The 18,363-nt window shown below is 38.1% G+C and overlaps 1 protein-coding gene and 1 non-coding gene across 17 annotated transcripts in view; one reads left to right on the top strand and one right to left on the bottom strand.

The window, feature by feature from the left end:
• The window catches only part of DLG2 (discs large MAGUK scaffold protein 2), a 2,097,061-nt gene that overhangs the window by 1,351,661 nt on the left and 727,037 nt on the right, over nt 1–18,363 (bottom strand). The gene's annotated exons all lie outside the window — the stretch shown is intronic.
• On the top strand, nt 6,237–6,339 carry LOC131488934 (U6 spliceosomal RNA). The gene has a single exon (XR_009250317.1). It is a non-coding gene; the product is annotated as a U6 spliceosomal RNA (small nuclear RNA).

The following is an 18,363-nucleotide window of genomic DNA, read 5'->3' as shown; positions in this document are numbered from 1 at the left end:
TTCAGTCTTTAAAAAGGAAATTCAGTCATATGCACTAACATGAATAAACCTGGAAGGTATTATGCTAAGCAAAGTAAGCCAGTAACAAAAAGACATATACTATATATGGTAACATATCAGGTATCTGAGATAGTCAAACTCATAGAAGCAGAATGGTGGTTGCCACCGGGCTGGGGAAGGGGGATGTGGGAAGTTGTTGCTCAATGGGTACAAAGTTTCAATCATGAAACATGAGGAAGTTCTAGAGACCCTGTATAACATAGTGCCTATAGTTAAGAATATGGTATCATATACTTTAAAATATGTTAAAAGACTAGATTTCATGTTAAGTATTCTTACCATTAAAATACACACCCATACAAGAACACAAGGACATTTGGGGAGGTTATAGATATGTTTAATACCTTGATTATGGGGATATTATATGTATATGTCCATACTCATCAAAATGTACACATTAAATACATGCAATCTTTATATATCAGCTATATATCTATAAAGCTTAAAGAAATTAAAAACATGGTATTTTAAAAGTAAACTGAAAGCAATTATGATTGAGTTTAAACATTCTTGGTGGGATAAATTTGTTAGATCCATATCATCCAAACCTAGTTATAGAACTATGTATTTCCAATTATTTGGATCTCGTTTCTACTCAACTAATATAGTATTTTAAGTTTTCACTCAAAGGCTTATAACCCATCATACTTCTCTGAAGGCATACTTTTCTTTATCAATACTCTTGAATCTGTAGCTGTGCACCTGTCCTGATCACGTATTGAAATATGCTTTGTGCTGAGAAATACTGCTTCTGATGCATCCTTCTTTGCAAAAGAATTCATTGCCTCACAAACTATCAGCAATACAGTAGGTATACGTTAGACACTGTTCTAGGCAGCATTACCACTAGGAAAAACAGGACAGAGTCCTTGCCCTTGAGTATCTTGCAGGTAGCTTGGGAGACAGTCACGTAAACAGACCAACACATCAATGTAGTCAATGCTACAATGGAGTCATGCACATCATGCTATCACAGCAAGGTGGGAGCAGTACCTAGTTCCACCCAGGGAAGTTGGCACTGATTTCATGAAAGAGCTAATATTTAGGATGTGTTTTGAAGGCTGAGTTGGATTACATTTACTTACTTCTAATTTACATTGTTTTTTTAGTTATAATACACCTAAATTTCAAATATAAGTACAGAATGCACAATGTCACATTTTTAAATTTATTTTAATTTTTAGAGAGAGAGCGTGCACAAGCTGGGGAGGGGCAGAGAGAGGGAGACACAGAATCTGAAGCAGGCTCCAGATGCTGATCTGTCAGCACAAAGTCCGACATGGGGCTCAAACTCACAAACCGTGAGATCACAACCTGAGCTGAAGTCTGACGCTTAACTGACTGAGCCACCCAGGTGCCCCAATCTCAAAAAAAAAAAAAAAAAAAAGTCTTAACTCTCTTTACAGGTTCATAGGTAGTTTCCATCATATCAGTGATCTAACTTAAGCTAACAAATGATTACCCTTCTCATCTGAGCAAACATAGGTGTCTAACTGAAGAGACTGATAATAAGCAGCTGATGATGGCATTATTATGTGGGAAAATTGAGACCTTCAGTAAAGCACCAAGAGGAAAAGGCATGATGTAACTTTTGCTTCTTGAATTAAATCCTGTCTAACTGGCACTTTTAGAAATATGAAGTTGTTAGATCTATTTTGCCATGATAAACAGAATAACACCTCCTTTCCTTCTCTGCAGAGATGTTCATGTACTAATCCCCAAACTTTTGAATAGGTTAAAATACATGGCAAAGGGCCTCTTTGCAGATACACTTCAGTTAAGGACTTCGAGGTAGGAAGATTACCATTATCTTGGATTATCCAGGTAAACTCAACAGAATGCCAAAAGTCCTTATTAAGAGGGAGACAAAAGGGCCAGGATCAGAAAGGGGTAGATGATGATGGAAGGAGAAGACAAAATGGTACATTTTGAAGGTGGAGGCAGTGGCTACAAGCCCAGGAATGCATGCAGCCTCTGGAAGATGAACACAGATTCTCTCCTGGAGACTCCACAATGAATCCAACACTGCTGACACCTTGATTTTTATACCTGTAAGTCTTGTTTTGGATTTCTGATATCAGGAAATTTAAGGTAATATGTTTGTGTTCCTTTAAACCACTAAGTTTGTGGTAATTCACTACAGCAACATTAATAAACTAAGATACATATATATATATATATACATATATATATGCATATATATACATATATATGCATATATATATGTATATGTGTGTGTGTGTGTATGTATATACATACACACACACACACACACACACACACACACACACACACACACACACATATATCAAAGCCTTGACAGGACAACTTAAGTTGAGCTCTAAGTATGGAGAGTATATAATCCTTCCTCAGTTGTAACATTTCTATATGAGAGGTCAAAGATTTCCTAAAGAGAATGGAGAAAGGGTAACTCACTCTTGGTCAGAAATTTTGTCATCTTCAGTCAAGCTATAGCATCCCTGCTCTTTTCCATAAATTTTCCAAAGGTATGTTGAGGTCCATTGAACAACACCTGGACTTTGGGCTCCTTAACCATCTTTCTAAAAAGAACAATTTTAACAATTTTAAGAATGAGTTAACTGGGCCTCATTTTAGTAAACTTATTAGATAAACTCACAAGCAAGGGATGACCAATGGTATAATGATAAACATGGAGCTGGATATTATCATTACCTGAATACCAAAGATACCACCCTTCACCTTAAAGACCTTATACATAAAGGTCAAAGAAAGTGTCAAAGCAGAAATAAAAACCTGGAGGTAAAACCCTAGAGAAAACTAAACCCTGGCACCTTCTGTCATTTTTCCTAGGAACAAGAGCCCTGATGAAGATTTTTGGTTTCAGTAACCCAATCCTCACTGCCAGGTTTCTTAGTCTGTTTGCTAAAATTATTGTTGTGGCATCAAACAGAAGAAACCATCTATGAAAACAAAGGACTCTAGGAAAGGATACCTTTTTGTGATGAGGTTTTATTTAAAAAATTTAGACCAAGATAGAAGTCTTATCTTTTGTAAGGAAGTACACTAATTGTATATTTCATACAAATGTCATTTAACATATTGTTTTTTATATGCCAAACACTGTGTTGGGGACTGGAAATAGAACAGTGTTGAAAAATAAAACCTGTCTCTGGCCTCACCAAGCTTAAAATTCAATAGAGAAGACAAAGACAAAAGTACAAAGACGCTGAGAATGTATAAAAGGGAACCCTAACTAGTTTGTGGCTACTCAAGTGTATTAGCTCAGGGTGCCAAAACTAAATAATATAGAATAGGTGGCTTACACAATAGGAATTTATTTTTTCACAATTCTGTAGGCTGCAAGTTGAAGATCAGGGTGTCAGTAGGATTGGTTTCTGGGTAATTTCTCGCTGCCTGACTTGTAGACAGCTGCCTTCTTGCTGTGTCTTCACATGGCAGAGAAACAGATACAGAGAGGGAGATGGGCAGAGAAACAGAACACTCTCTGCTATCTCTCTTATATAGGACTTAACTCCATCATGACGGCCTTATTCTTATAATCTTGTCTAGACATAATTACCTCTCAAAGGCCCTGTCTCCAACTACCATCACACTGGGTGTTAGGGCTTCAACATATGAATTTTAGGGGGACACAATTCAATCCATAGCATCAAGGATGTCCTCATTTGAAGCTGTCTGAATTAAGGTGACAACAGAATAGAAGTAGAAAATCCTTAGAGTATTCCAAATAAAGGAAGAAGCATGTACAGATTCTAATATGGGAAGGAACTTGATACATTTAGGGAACCAAAAAGGAAGAGCAGTGAGGTTGTAATATAGGGAGGTAAAGAAAGACTGGTATGAGACAAGGCTGGCAAGAGGTGATTGCCCACCATTTTTGTGGCTCTCATTAAAAGAATATGCAGATCTTTAGAAAATGAAATGCTATCAACAAATTTTAAGCAGGGACAAATTTAATAGGATCTGTCTCTCAATCTCACTGTGGCTTCTATTTGCAATATGGATTGGCATGGGAAAAGAATGATACGGTGAGACCAGTTAGCTGTTCATGTGAAAGATGATCATAATGGCTTGAATTATGCTGATAGCAGAGATGGAGCAAAAGGATACATTCAGAAATATTTAGGAGATCAGCTTACCCTATACGTGAAAGGTAATGAGAGAGAATGAAAATAAGTCAGGGTATCTGGCTTGACCAAATGTCAAAGGAGGGGGAGGAACAATCCCTGGCATGGACGAAGTACAGGGTATATTCTAGAGATGGAGAACACTAGAAAAGAAGTAAATTTATCAAGCAGAAAATAATAGAATGAGTTTTACATTTTTTGGTTTGATACTCCTATAAGGCATCAAAGTGAAGTTGCTGACAAGACAACTGGATATATAGGTGAGCAGTTTCAAATAGAGGTTTTGGTAGAAATGTAAATTTGGGGTAGTTAATAAACAATAACTGATATAATGGAAGTAAGATCACCTTGGGAAAGAATATAGAGGGAGAGTGCTGAGGACATCACTTCGAAGGAAAATATAGCACATGATCAAATGGAACACAAAGGACTCTAGGGCTTTGAACCCAATGTGAATACTTTAGCTTGTATATGGGGAGGGCAACACCACTAATAAGTTTTTTAACATCATGCCTTCCTTTCTCCTACCAAGCAGCCCCATGTTACCTTCAATTCTCTAATTCTTTGTCCTTTTGTGTGTGGGGGGGGGGGGGGGCGCCATTATTGCCTATCATCATCAGTCAGGTACGCAGTATCTGCCTCCTTTCATCTTGTTCAGTGAAAGCAAAAGTTGTAATTCCCTCTCCTTTCCACTTGCAATTCACCAGTTCTTCTTGACATTTTCCAAAAGTCCCCCTTCCAAATAAAGTTCCTGATCATTAGAGAAGCAACTTACCCAAGAATACATAGCTAATATAAGTAGCTCTCTGTAACAAGCTACCAGCTCATTATGTTGGCTAATAAATAAAATCTATCCAGTCATCATGGAAACCAAAAATCATTTCTAAAGGGAAAAATCTAACAAATGAACTACGGTAAATATATTCTGTAATGAATTGGATGTAGACCCTGAAAATTGTTTCTCCACTGACATCCTAACTGTTGAAGGTTGGGTTCACCATGCCAAAGCCTGCTCATTTTTCCCTCAATAACACAGCAATGACTAGAATGCCAGGTCATCTAGAGACTGGAGAAACCTCAGTGTATAGGTTTGAGGCTAGATTGTGTTTGTAAAATAGGAATTGCTAGCTCTTCTCCAGTCAGCACGAATATGAAGCTTCCCACAAGTAAGAGTAAACTCTCCACAAAACTACAGTTGTGAAATGGTTGTGCTCCTTTGGACTGTGTATCTCCTTTCTCTAGCTTCTTAGCAGAGGCTTCTCTGCACCTCTCAGTCACCACCAAAGTGACTATCAGTCAACCAACAAAGACAGTCATGTGCCATTAGCAAAAACACATTACTCCTTTAACCTACTGCTTCACAGACAGCATGAGATGTCTAGTTCAATTGGATGCTTAAAAATAACCAAATATTGGGGAGCTTGGGTGGCTCAGGCGGTTAAGCATCAGATTCTTGATTTCGGCTCAGGTCGTGATCTCATGGTTCATGAATTTGAGCCCCAAATCGGCTCTACACTCACAGTGTGAAGCCTGCTTGGTATTCTGTCTCTCCCTCCCCTGCTCATGCTCTCTGTTTCTCTCTCTCTCTCTCTCTCTCTCAAAATAAATTACCTTAAAAAAAAAATCACCAAGTATTTACTGATTGCCAAAGCAAAAAAAGAAAACATCCCAAGGAAATACATGACACTTTGGACTATTAAGAAGCATAAACTAACTCTTGATTTCTAGAAAATAGTAACTTATTGATGGCTCAAGACAATTATCTATCACAAGACAATAGGTTAGAAAGCCAATTAAGCTTACACATTTAAGATAGAGTGGTTAGTGAGAGCTCTTGGAGAAGTGATTTCATGTGTGGTATTTGTGTTCTAATGACTAAGATGTCAAGAGGCAGGGTGAAGGGAGAGATACAGGTCAATCTGATTAGTTAAGGACAATGTGGTTTTGCAATTATGGATAGCAGGAACTAGGTATGTGTGTTTGAAGCAAAAGTATTGGGTTATAGGGATGGAGGTTCAATTGTCAGTATCATTTATTGACAATCCTGTGCTCACTTCAGCAGCACATATACTAAAATTCGAATGATACAGAGCATATCAGCATGGCCCCTATGCAAGAATAGCACACCAATTATTTATTGACAATCTCTACAATACCATAGCCATGCTTTTTGAACATATTTTGTATGTTACCTACTAAAAATATGGGGCAACCACTGCCCATTTATTACAAAGTATTAATTTCAGAATACATTTTGGTTCAAATACAAATAGGTTCAAGATATATTTCAATACATTTCAATCCAAGCATGAATGATATAAAGCTCCTTCTAATCCCATCTTTCCTGTAGCAGTGAATTCCGGTACTCAAATGGCAAAAAAAAAAAAAAAAAAAAAAAAAAAAAAGTCTAGCCTAATTTATACTAACAGATGTTTCCAGAAAAAATCCACATCAGTGAAAGCCTAGGAAAATAACCAACTTCAAAAGCTTTTAACAAGCAAGCTGAAAATAAGAAAAGTACTATGAAGTGATTTTTTTTAAAGAACAATCATACTATGAATCACTTGGGACAAAGATAATACAGTAGTCATAGTAGATGAAAATGAATGGAGAGGAAACAGCTCACCAGAGAGAAAGCAAGTACTTACTAGAGGAAAGACATCACTATAAAGCTGCACACAGAGAACCCCAAGCCTGACTAAGGAAATAAACAGGAAAAAGTAAGCAGAAGGCAGAAATGGTTCACCCCTGCTTCTAAGACAAAAACAGACTCCAGTGGAACAGAGAGGTCACTCAAAGCATCAATCACTTCCAACTGGGAATACCTATTGAAACAAGCAGACAGTAAAGTGCCCAGCCATCCTGGTGACTTATTTCAGAACACTTCTTCCTATGTCAGTCTGCCATCTTCCCAGCAAATTAAAGGACACATGAGTAATTTTAGGGCCACAAACAACCTCAGACATGGTTGCTTTATCCTGAATTTTTGGAAAGGTGTATTTCCACCATTCCAGTTTTCATAAATTTAACGTTATTAAAATTTAAGTGTGTTGCCTTGCAGACATTTATCATAAATGATGATTTATTAAATGGTATAATATAGACCCTGTTTTCTATGTAATAAGAACTCTACAACATCCCTTTATTTCAAAGCAAACTATCTAAGAAACTGAGGCCATGGGCATAGTTAAATGTTTTAGCCCTTTTCCCACAGTACTCAAGAGTGTTCAGAATGCTTGTTACTTTGGCATTAGTTGACTCTGAGGAGAGTACACATGAAAATTTAGTTTGGCCCAAATTCTTCCAATAATCTCTATCTCTAGACTTGCAGTATGAAATAATTAAGAAAATGAACCATTAACTTATTCATCTCTTCAATAAGCTTTTATTGAGCACCTACTATTAGGCAAGGCCCATTTCTAGACACTAGAGATACAGAGATAAAAATCTAATGGAGCTTACATTTGGTGGGCCAGATGTAATTATAAATAACAGTATGAGGAATGTGAGAACACATCAAAAAATAAAACTGCAGCATATTGCAACCAACTGAAGTATATAATTTGCCATCGTATCTTCAAACTATCCTAGGAGTGTTAGGGCTTAAGTAAGTTGGGGACAACAAAAATTAGAAAGTGCCTGCTGATCAGACCTGGAGAATGTGCCAGATGTGATCTTTGCCTTGACATTTGCAAAGTTTCCTATTATCTTATCCTGACAATAGGTTACGAGTCTTGGTTTTGAAAACATTCCAAGATGTAACTTTAAAAACTCAAATAAAATAACTTGTTATTCACTCCCAAGACTTTTAGCACTTCATTTTAAAAAGTCCAATGAAGAGATTAAAAGGAAATAGTTCAATTTTTCTTTCCCAGAAATTGCTATGCCAAATCATTTCTGGAGATAATTACAGACATGATTTCAGATATTTGGCATGACACATTGTTTCAGTAAAAATCTAGATAATAGGGTGTAATAATGATAGGTTTGCAATAGTTTTAAGTCAGATTTGCTTATATCATAACCTTCTAATTAATTTTTTGAAATATTGATCTGGAACTCTATTAAAGTAGATATAAACCTTATCAAAAACCTTATTTTTATTTTATGAAATGGATAAAAATTGAGTAGGTTTTTTTGGTTTATCTTTTTAACCTAAAACGAAATAAGACTTTCCGCATGTAGATCAGAACATGGCAATAAACTCAAGTACTTAATTAACTGACAGAGGTAAATTTGGTTGCTACTTCTGTCAATTTCTGGTCTCTTCTTTACCTCTCCCATCCTCCATGGTTCAGAACTTTTCTTCTTCACAGCCACATGTTTTGGGGACTCATCTCTCAGGTGCCCATCTTCAAGTCAGGGTGCCCAAAGTGAGGAACAAATCCTTTTTGCTCAAGGAGAAGCTCCAGGTTTTGAGTTCTTTCCCGATTGTAGGTCACCGCATCAGGGGTGAGGTTTATGGTGAGACTGTGTCTCAGCCTTTCCTATCTACTTCTATATGGTTTCCTTCTCATGTGCCTGATATGAAGGGGCTGCTTCACTAGTTTTTTTCAGTTTGGTTTTTTTCCCCCCAAAGCAAATTGTTCCATATATAGCTATAGATTTGGTGTCTGTAGGAGGAAAGTAGTTCTGGGTCTTCCTACACCATTATCTTGGACCAGAACCTTGAAATTGATCAAACTTTACTTTCTACATTCTTTCCTGCTATTCTTGGAATCATCACTTGGACACTTTATTACCACTCCTCTTCATCTCCTGCAAGTGATTTGATCCTTTATGAAAAGATAAAACAGTTGTCTCATCAGTCAGGAATCTTTTCCGTATGTCCTTTTTTCTTTCTTTCTTTTTTTTTTTTTTTTTTTTTTTGAGAGAGCAAGAGAGAGAAAGACCAAGAGGGGAGGGGCAGACAGAGGGAGACACAGTATCTGAAATAGGCCCCAAGCTCTAAGCTGACAGCACAGAGATGGATGAGGGGCTCGAACCCACAAACCGTGAGATCATGACCTGAGTCAAAGTTGGATGCTGAACCAAGTGAGCCACCCAGGCATCCCTGTCCTTTATATAAACATTGCATTCTTAAGCACCTTAGTCAACATTTATATCCTGTAACATCAGTCAGCATTGATGTTTCACTTTCTCTTCTCTTTGGAGGCATTTTAACAGCAATAAAAAATGATTGTAACATTCATTTTCCTTTTCTTTGCCTAGTGAGTTTTCGCTTTTGTAGCTGGAGACATCTGGGCAAACAAGTATCTACCAACCTGCCTAAAGCTTCTCAGTGTCAGCTTCCCAACAGAAGGGAATAGGGTAAATGAAGACAAACACATTTGTGAAATTTCTCTTTGTGCAATACTCCTCCCCTCTCAGGATGAAGCCAAATGAGGAAGAGAACAGCCCAATCACTGATGAAGGCCTGAAGCATACTGTAAGAATCCAGGATTAATAACCAGTCTCAAAGTCAAGAGCCAGCTTAGTCAACCCAAAACTGGGGTGCTAATTCCAGAGGCCCAGTGTTTGTTAATGGGGGTGCTACTGACATTCTGGGCAGACAGCTGTGCATGTTGTCACATATCTTGCTGGGTACTTAGCATCCCTGGCCTCCTCCCACTAAATGCCAGTAGCATTGTCCAGTCATTACAACAAAAATGTGACCAAACATTTCTATCAGGTGCCCAGGCGGATGGCACTGCCACCAGGTATGAACCTCAGTGTGAGGTCGACTGTGATAGGTGATAAGGATGCCTGGTGGAGACGTCAGGAAAGCCAATGGTGAGAATAAGCATAGGGAGATAGCACACACACTGAAGGGCATTCCTCTGATAGCTTGTAATGCTATCCTGCCTGTGAATTGCCCTAAATGGTATCTAGGATCACTGAAAGTTTCCAAAACAGGGGACACACCCCATCTTTTCTTTTTAATTTCTTCAAAATACGTATTTTACATTTCCCTATTAATTGATATGCGGCTCTTGTTTTCAGATTTGAGTTGCCTTTATAGGATGCTGGTTGCTTTACATAATTTCTCATTGATCCAAAGGAATTGGAGCAACCTGTGAAATTAAAGGAAATGTTTACTACTCTAATCCTAAAGTCCTTCAACAGTAACATTCTCCTTATGTTACTGTTACACACCTCCAAATGACACTAGAAATGAAGGACGTGTCAGTACCAAACTTCCTGAAGCAAATATACAGCATGATCTTAAAGCATGACACCTCCAAGCACTAGGAAAACAGCTTCTTATGGGGAAGGGGCTTGTGACTGCAGTCACAAGAAAAGCAGAAAGGGGAAAAAAAGTGCCTGTGGAGCATGTCTGCTCCCTTCTACAATCAGGGAGTTAGGTTTTTTTTTTCTTCCTACAAGTCAGAAAGTGACAAGACATGAGAACTTACACGAGGGTGAATAAGAAGGTTAAGAAAAGGCACTGCCATGGTTATTTGTGATAAGTAGGGAGAGGAATCGGAGGAGTGTGGAAAGACAGCACCTGAGGACTCTGCAGCCCAGGAGACAGAAATGCCTGCTCATTCCTCTTTTCAGTGGCTATGAATGATTTGAGATTGATCTTTGAAATATGCAGTCTTATTGTTTGAAATGTTTTTAGTAAATTATATTCATCTTGATTCCCTTACAAACAATGATAGGGGGACAGAGGTACATTCTGTGTGCCTGGACTTGCCCTTTCTGGGCACTGGAATCTTGATTGGTTTATTTAACTCAAGTCCTTCTTTTTTTTTTTTTTTTTTTTTTTTTTTTTTTAATTTTTTTTTTCAACGTTTTTAATTTATTTTTGGGACAGAGAGAGACAGAGCATGAACGGGGGAGGGGCAGAGAGAGAGGGAGACACAGAATCGGAAACAGGCTCCAGTCTCCGAGCCATCAGCCCAGAGCCTGACGCGGGGCTCGAACTCACGGACCGCGAGATCGTGACCTGGCTGAAGTCGGACGCTTAACCGACTGCGCCACCCAGGCGCCCCTCAAGTCCTTCTTAAGATCACAAAAAATGTCGTGGAGGATGAAATCCACACTCCTAAAGAAGAAATATATACAGAACTTTTAAAGAGTACTTACTGTTAACAGATAAGCCAGCATTCTTCTATTTCTCCTGATTACTAATGATGAAGTCCTATCCTTAACCTACACGGGTGTGGTTGGAGCAAAAATTCTAGCAGTCCAAATTTTTGACCCCAACTATCAGTGCCAGGATGTTCACCTCTTACTTAAAACAACTTATTTAAATCATAGTCTGACTCAAAATGTCATTTATTTGAGTGAATGCAGATTTCTTCTGCAGGCCTTGTTTCTTTCATTACCCTGAGCAGAATCTAAGTAGCAATGGAGCGATGTTAAAATGCTCTGTGTCTGGGTCTGCATTCACTCTGTAGAATCTGTGCTCTGTGGCATTTTAAGTTCTTGTGGCAGGAAATTGTAAATTGTGCAGAAACATAGGTACCCTGAGACTTCTTGTGCCAAAACATTATGCATTAGCCTGGTGCCTGTAAGCCCGAAGAGGATTGTTTAACCACTTCATTACAAGTATCGTATTCAGAACAATGGCACATACAGGAGTCTAAGCCATTTACACGTATGATACCTGTATTTTATAGTGGGTTCCCCCCCCCAAATCAAAACACAAGCTAGGATAAACACTCACTTCCTCACTTATCAAATAAAGAGTTCCATTGCTATAGACAATTGTTGGAGAAAAAATTCAAATGGCCTCATAATCTGGTATTAAAGAGTTACCTTAGTCAAGCATTTTCTGGTTAATATTGAACCATTTTATCTTTAGGCTATTAAATCTTACAGTTATTGACTTGTCTGAAGTGGGAAAGAAAACTTTATGGTCTCTAGGCAATCATTAAATTCTCATTTATAAATAGAAGGTAAAAAAGTGGTGATATGATCATGGATTGAATAAAGATAATTTTATAATTTATTTTTCAGTTTAAGTATAAGAATCCTCAGAGCTATTTAAGCATTTAAGCTTTGAAATCCTAAGGAATTCTTAGGCACCAGGGAGGCTCAGTCAGTTAATCATCTGAATCTTGATTTGAGCTCAGGTCATAAGTTCACAGTTCATGAGTTCCAGCCCTGCATCAGCTCTAGACTGACAGTGCTGAGCCTGCTTGGGATTCTCTTCTTCCTTCTCTTTCTGCCCCTCCCCCGTGCACACTCTCTCTCTCAAATAAACAAAGAAGAAAAAATGAAGTACTAAGGAAACTCAAAATCACTGTCAGCAATGGATAGCCATTTAATGTAACCCTGACCAACAAACTTTTGACTCAATACACACACACACACACACACACACACACACACACACACACACACACACAGCATTTATTTTCAGTAACACCTTTTAAATTACTCAAAACAAGGTAGATGATGTCAGTACTGTCTTAAGGTTTTATTCTGGTCCTAACCACCATTATTCATTATTTCCATTAACAAATCTAGATGGTGAAACAGAAAGCAGAGACATTAACCTCACAGAGACCAGTACTCTAGCTAATGTTGGTTGCTTACTAGAGGGAAAATATTTTATCTTAAATGACTTGGAAAAGTTTTCCAAGCATTCAAATAACAATTTAATGAGCCAGATTTCTGTAAGCATCTAATGATTTTATAGCAGGTACAAAGGAAGAAACAGTAAGAAGACAATCTAGAATAATATTTAACGCCATGGACACCAGAGTCAAATGAAAGGACTTTAATTCTTGGCTCTGCATATTACTGGCTCTATGAGGTTGGGCAAATTGCTTAGTTCTTTAAAACCTCAGTATCCCTATCTATAAAAAGAAGATAAAAATACCCATCTCAGAGGATGATTATGTAGCCCAGCGTCTGGCACATATTAAGTATTCATGACCTGTAGCTCCTCTTATTAGCAGTGAAAACTACCACCACCATTCCATCAATCCTTTTGGGATACAATGTTCTAGGGAAGTATTTAAAGCTCCACTGGCCAGAAGGACTAAATAGATTTTCAAGTCATTACCAGAGAGAAAACTTAAGCAGTGACAGAATGATTCAATGATATTCAACAGATTCAAGAAAAGACACTCCAGTTGGACATTCAATTAAAGAAATGTCACACATTTTATTTTTTTTTTTTTTTTTTTTGTTTTTTTTTTTTTGTTTTTATTTATTTATTTATTTATTTATTTATTTATTTTTTAATATATGAAATTTACTGTCAAATTGGTTTCCATACAACACCCAGTGCTCATCCCAAAAGGTGCCCTCCTCAATACCCATCACCCACCCTGCCCTCCCTCCCACCCCCCATCAACCCTCAGTTTGTTCTCAGTTTTTAACAGTCTCTTATGCTTTGGCTCTCTCCCACTCTAACCTCTTTTTTTTTTTTTTTCCCTTCCCCTCCCCCATGGGTTTCTGTTACGTTTCTCAGGATCCACATAAGAGTGAAACCATATGATATCTGTCTTTCTCTGTATGGCTTATTTCACTTAGCATCACACTCTCCAGTTCCATCCACGTTGCTACAAAAGGCCATATTTCATTCTTTCTCATTGCCACGTAGTATTCCATTGTGTATATAAACCACAATTTCTTTATCCATTCATCAGTTGATGGACATTTAGGCTCTTTCCATAATTTGGCGATTGTTGAGAGTGCTGCTATAAACATTGGGGTACAAGTGCCCCTATGCATCAGTACTCCTGTATCCCTTGGATAAATTCCTAGCAGTGCTATTGCTGGGTCATAGGGTAGGTCTATTTTTAATTTTCTGAGGAACCTCCACACTGCTTTCCAGAGCGGCTGCACCAATTTGCATTCCCACCAACAGTGCAAGAGGGTTCCCGTCTCTCCACATCCTCTCCAGCATCTATAGTCTCCTGATTTCTTCATTTTGGCCACTCTGACTGGCGTGAGGTGGTATCTGAGTGTGGTTTTGATTTGTATTTCCCTGATGAGGAGCGACGTTGAACATCTTTTCATGTGCCTGTTGGCCATCCGGATGTCTTCTTTAGAGAAGTGTCTATTCATGTTTTCTGCCCATTTCTTCACTGGGTTATTTGTTTTTCGGGTGTGGAGTTTGATGAGCTCTTTATAGATTTTGGATACTAGCCCTTTGTCCGATGTGTCATTTGCAAATATCTTTTCCCATTCCGTTGGTTGCCTTTTAGTTTTGTTGGTTGTTTCCTTTGCTGTGCAGAAGCTTTTTATCTTCATAAGGTCCCAGTAATTCACTTTTGCTTTTAATTCCCTTGCCTTTGGGGATGTGCCGAGTAAGAGATTGCTACGGCTGAGGTCAGAGAGGTCTTTTCCTGCTTTCTCCTCTAAGGTTTTGATGGTTTCCTGTCTCACATTCAGGTCCTTTATCCATTTTGAGTTTATTTTTGTGAATGGTGTGAGAAAGTGGTCTAGTTTCAACCTTCTGCATGTTGCTGTCCAGTTCTCCCAGCACCATTTGTTAAAGAGACTGTCTTTTTTCCATTGGATGTTCTTTCCTGCTTTGTCAAAAATGAGTTGGCCATACGTTTGTGGGTCTAGTTCTGGGGTTTCTATTCTATTCCATTGGTCTATGTGTCTGTTTTTATGCCAATACCATGCTGTCTTGATGATGACAGCTTTGTAGTAGAGGCTAAAGTCTGGGATTGTGATGCCTCCTGCTTTGGTCTTCTTCTTCAAAATTACTTTGGCTATTCGGGGCCTTTTGTGGTTCCATATGAATTTTAGGATTGCTTGTTCTAGTTTCGAGAAGAATGCTGGTGCAATTTTGATTGGGATTGCATTGAATGTGTAGATAGCTTTGGGTAGTATTGACATTTTCACAATATTTATTCTTCCAATCCATGAGCAGGGAATGTCTTTCCATTTCTTTATATCTTCTTCAATTACCTGCATAAGCTTTCTATAGTTTTCAGCATACAGATCTTTTACATCTTTGGTTAGATTTATTCCTAGGTATTTTATGCTTCTTGGTGCAATTGTGAATGGGATCAGTTTCTTTATTTGTCTTTCTGTTGCTTCATTGTTAGTGTATAAGAATGCAACTGATTTCTGTACATTGATTTTGTATCCTGCAACTTTGCTGAATTCATGTATCAGTTCTAGCAGACTTTTGGTGGAGTCTATCGGATTTTCCATGTATAATATCATGTCATCTGCAAAAAGCGAAAGCTTGACTTCATCTTTGCCAATTTGGATGCCTTTGATTTCCTTTTGTTGTCTGATTGCTGATGCTAGAACTTCCAGCACTATATTAAACAGCAGCGGTGAGAGTGGGCATCCCTGTCGTGTTCCTGATCTCAGGGAAAAAGCTCTCAGTTTTTCCCCATTGAGGATGATGTTAGCTGTGGGCTTTTCATAAATGGCTTTTATGATCTTTAAGTATGTTCCTTCTATCCCGACTTTCTCAAGGGTTTTTATTAAGAAAGGGTGCTGGATTTTGTCAAAGGCCTTTTCTGCATCGATTGACAGGATCATATGGTTCTTCTCTTTTTTTTTGTTAATGTGATGTATCACGTTGATCGATTTGCGAATGTTGAACCAGCCCTGCATCCCAGGAATGAATCCCACTTGATCATGGTGAATAATTCTTTTTATATGCTGTTGAATTCGATTTGCTAGTATCTTATTGAGAATTTTTGCATCCATATTCATCAGGGATATTGGCCTGTAGTTCTCTTTTTTTACTGGGTCTCTGTCTGGTTTAGGAATCAAAGTAATACTGGCTTCATAGAATGAGTCTGGAAGTTTTCCTTCCCTTTCTATTTCTTGGAATAGCTTGAGAAGGATAGGTATTATCTCTGCTTTAAACGTCTGGTAGAACTCCCCTGGGAAGCCATCTGGTCCTGGACTCTTATTTGTTGGGAGATTTTTGATAACCGATTCAATTTCTTCGCTGGTTATGGGTCTGTTCAAGCTTTCTATTTCCTCCTGATTGAGTTTTGGAAGAGTGTGGGTGTTTAGGAATTTGTCCATTTCTTCCAGGTTGTCCAATTTGTTGGCATATAATTTTTCATAGTATTCCCTGATAATTGTTTGTATCTCTGAGGGATTGGTTGTAATAATTCCATTTTCATTCATGATTTTATCTATTTGGGTCATCTCCCTTTTCTTTTTGAGAAGCCTGGCTAGAGGTTTGTCAATTTTGTTTATTTTTTCAAAAAACCAACTCTTGGTTTCGTTGATCTGCTCTACAGTTTTTTTAGATTCTATATTGTTTATTTCTGCTCTGATCTTTATGATTTCTCTTCTTCTGCTGGGTTTAGGCTGCCTTTGCTGTTCTCCTTCTATTTCCTTTAGGTGTGCTGTTAGATTTTGTATTTGGGATTTTTCTTGTTTCTTGAGATAGGCCTGGATTGCAATGTATTTCCCTCTCAGGACTGCCTTCGCTGCGTCCCAAAGCGTTTGGATTGTTGTATTTTCATTTTCGTTTGTTTCCATATATTTTTTAATTTCTTCTCTAATTGCCTGGTTGACCCACTCATTCGTTAGTAGGGTGTTCTTTAACCTCCATGCTTTTGGAGGTTTTCCAGACTTTTTCCTGTGGTTGATTTCAAGCTTCATAGCATTGTGGTCTGAAAGTATGCATGGTATAATTTCAATTCTTGTAAACTTATGAAGGGCTGTTTTGTGACCCAGTATATGATCTATCTTGGAGAATGTTCCATGTGCACTCGAGAAGAAAGTATATTCTGTTGCTTTGGGATGCAGAGTTCTAAATATATCTGTCAAGTCCATCTGATCCAATGTATCATTCAGGGCCCTTGTTTCTTTATTGACTGTGTGTCTAGATGATCTATCCATTTCTGTAAGTGGTGTGTTAAAGTCCCCTGCAATGACCACATTCTTATCAATAAGGTTGCTTATGTTTATGAGTAACTGTTTTATATATCTGGGGGCTCCGGTATTTGGCGCATAGACATTTATAATTGTTAGCTCTTCCTGATGGATAGACCCTGTAATTATTATATAATGCCCTTCTTCATCTCTTGTTACAGCCTTTAATTTAAAGTCTAGTTTGTCTGATATAAGTATGGCTACTCCAGCTTTCTTTTGGCTTCCAGTAGCATGATAAATAGTTCTCCATCCCCTCACTCTCAATCTAAAGGTGTCCTCAGATCTAAAATGAGTCTCTTGTAGACAGCAAATAGATGGGTCTTGTTTTTTTATCCATTCTGATACCCTATGTCTTTTGGTTGGCGCATTTAATCCATTTACATTCAGTGTTATTATAGAAAGATACGGGTTTAGAGTCATTGTGATGTCTGTATGTTTTATGCTTGTAGTGATGTCTCTGGTACTTTGTCTCACAGGATCCCCCTTAGGATCTCTTGTAGGGCTGGTTTCGTGGTGACAAATTCCTTCAGTTTTTGTTTGTTTGGGAAGACCTTTATCTCTCCTTCTATTCTAAATGACAGACTTGCTGGATAAAGGATTCTCGGCTGCATATTTTTTCTGTTTAGCAAACTGAAGATATCGTGCCAAGCCTTTCTGGCCTGCCAAGTTTCAAAGGAGAGATCAGTCACGAGTCTTATAGGTCTCCCTTTATATGTGAGGGCACGTTTATCCCTTGCTGCTTTCAGAATTTTCTCTTTATCCTTGTATTTTGCCAGTTTCACTATGATATGTCGTGCAGAAGATCGATTCAAGTTACGTCTGAAGGGAGTTCTCTGTGCCTCTTGGATTTCAATGCCTTTTTCCTTCCCCAGTTCAGGGAAGTTCTCAGCTATAATTTCTTCAAGTACCCCTTCAGCACCTTTCCCTCTCTCTTCCTCCTCTGGGATACCAATTATGCGTATATTATTTCTTTTTAGTGTATCACTTAGTTCTCTAATTTTCCCCTCATACTCCTGGATTTTTTTATCTCTCTTTCTTTCAGCTTCCTCTTTCTCCATAACTTTATCTTCTAGTTCACCTATTCTCTCCTCTGCCTCTTCAATCCGAGCCGTCGTGGTTTCCATTTTGTTTTGCATTTCGTTTAAAGCGTTTTTCAGCTCCTCGTGACTGTGCCTTAGTCCCTTGATCTCTGTAGCAAGAGATTCTCTGCTGTCCTGTATACTGTTTTCAAGCCCAGCGATTAATTTTATGACTATTATTCTAAATTCACTTTCTGTTATATTATTTAAATCCTTTTTGATCAGTTCATTAGCTGTTGTTATTTCCTGGAGATTCTTCTGAGGGGAATTCTTCCGTTTGG

The sequence above is a fragment of the Neofelis nebulosa genome, chromosome 10, assembly GCF_028018385.1.
Source record: "Neofelis nebulosa isolate mNeoNeb1 chromosome 10, mNeoNeb1.pri, whole genome shotgun sequence".
Lineage (NCBI taxonomy): Eukaryota > Metazoa > Chordata > Mammalia > Carnivora > Felidae > Neofelis > Neofelis nebulosa.
The sequence above is the reverse complement of the archived record's forward strand: the minus strand, read 5'-3'. Positions and strand labels throughout refer to the sequence as shown.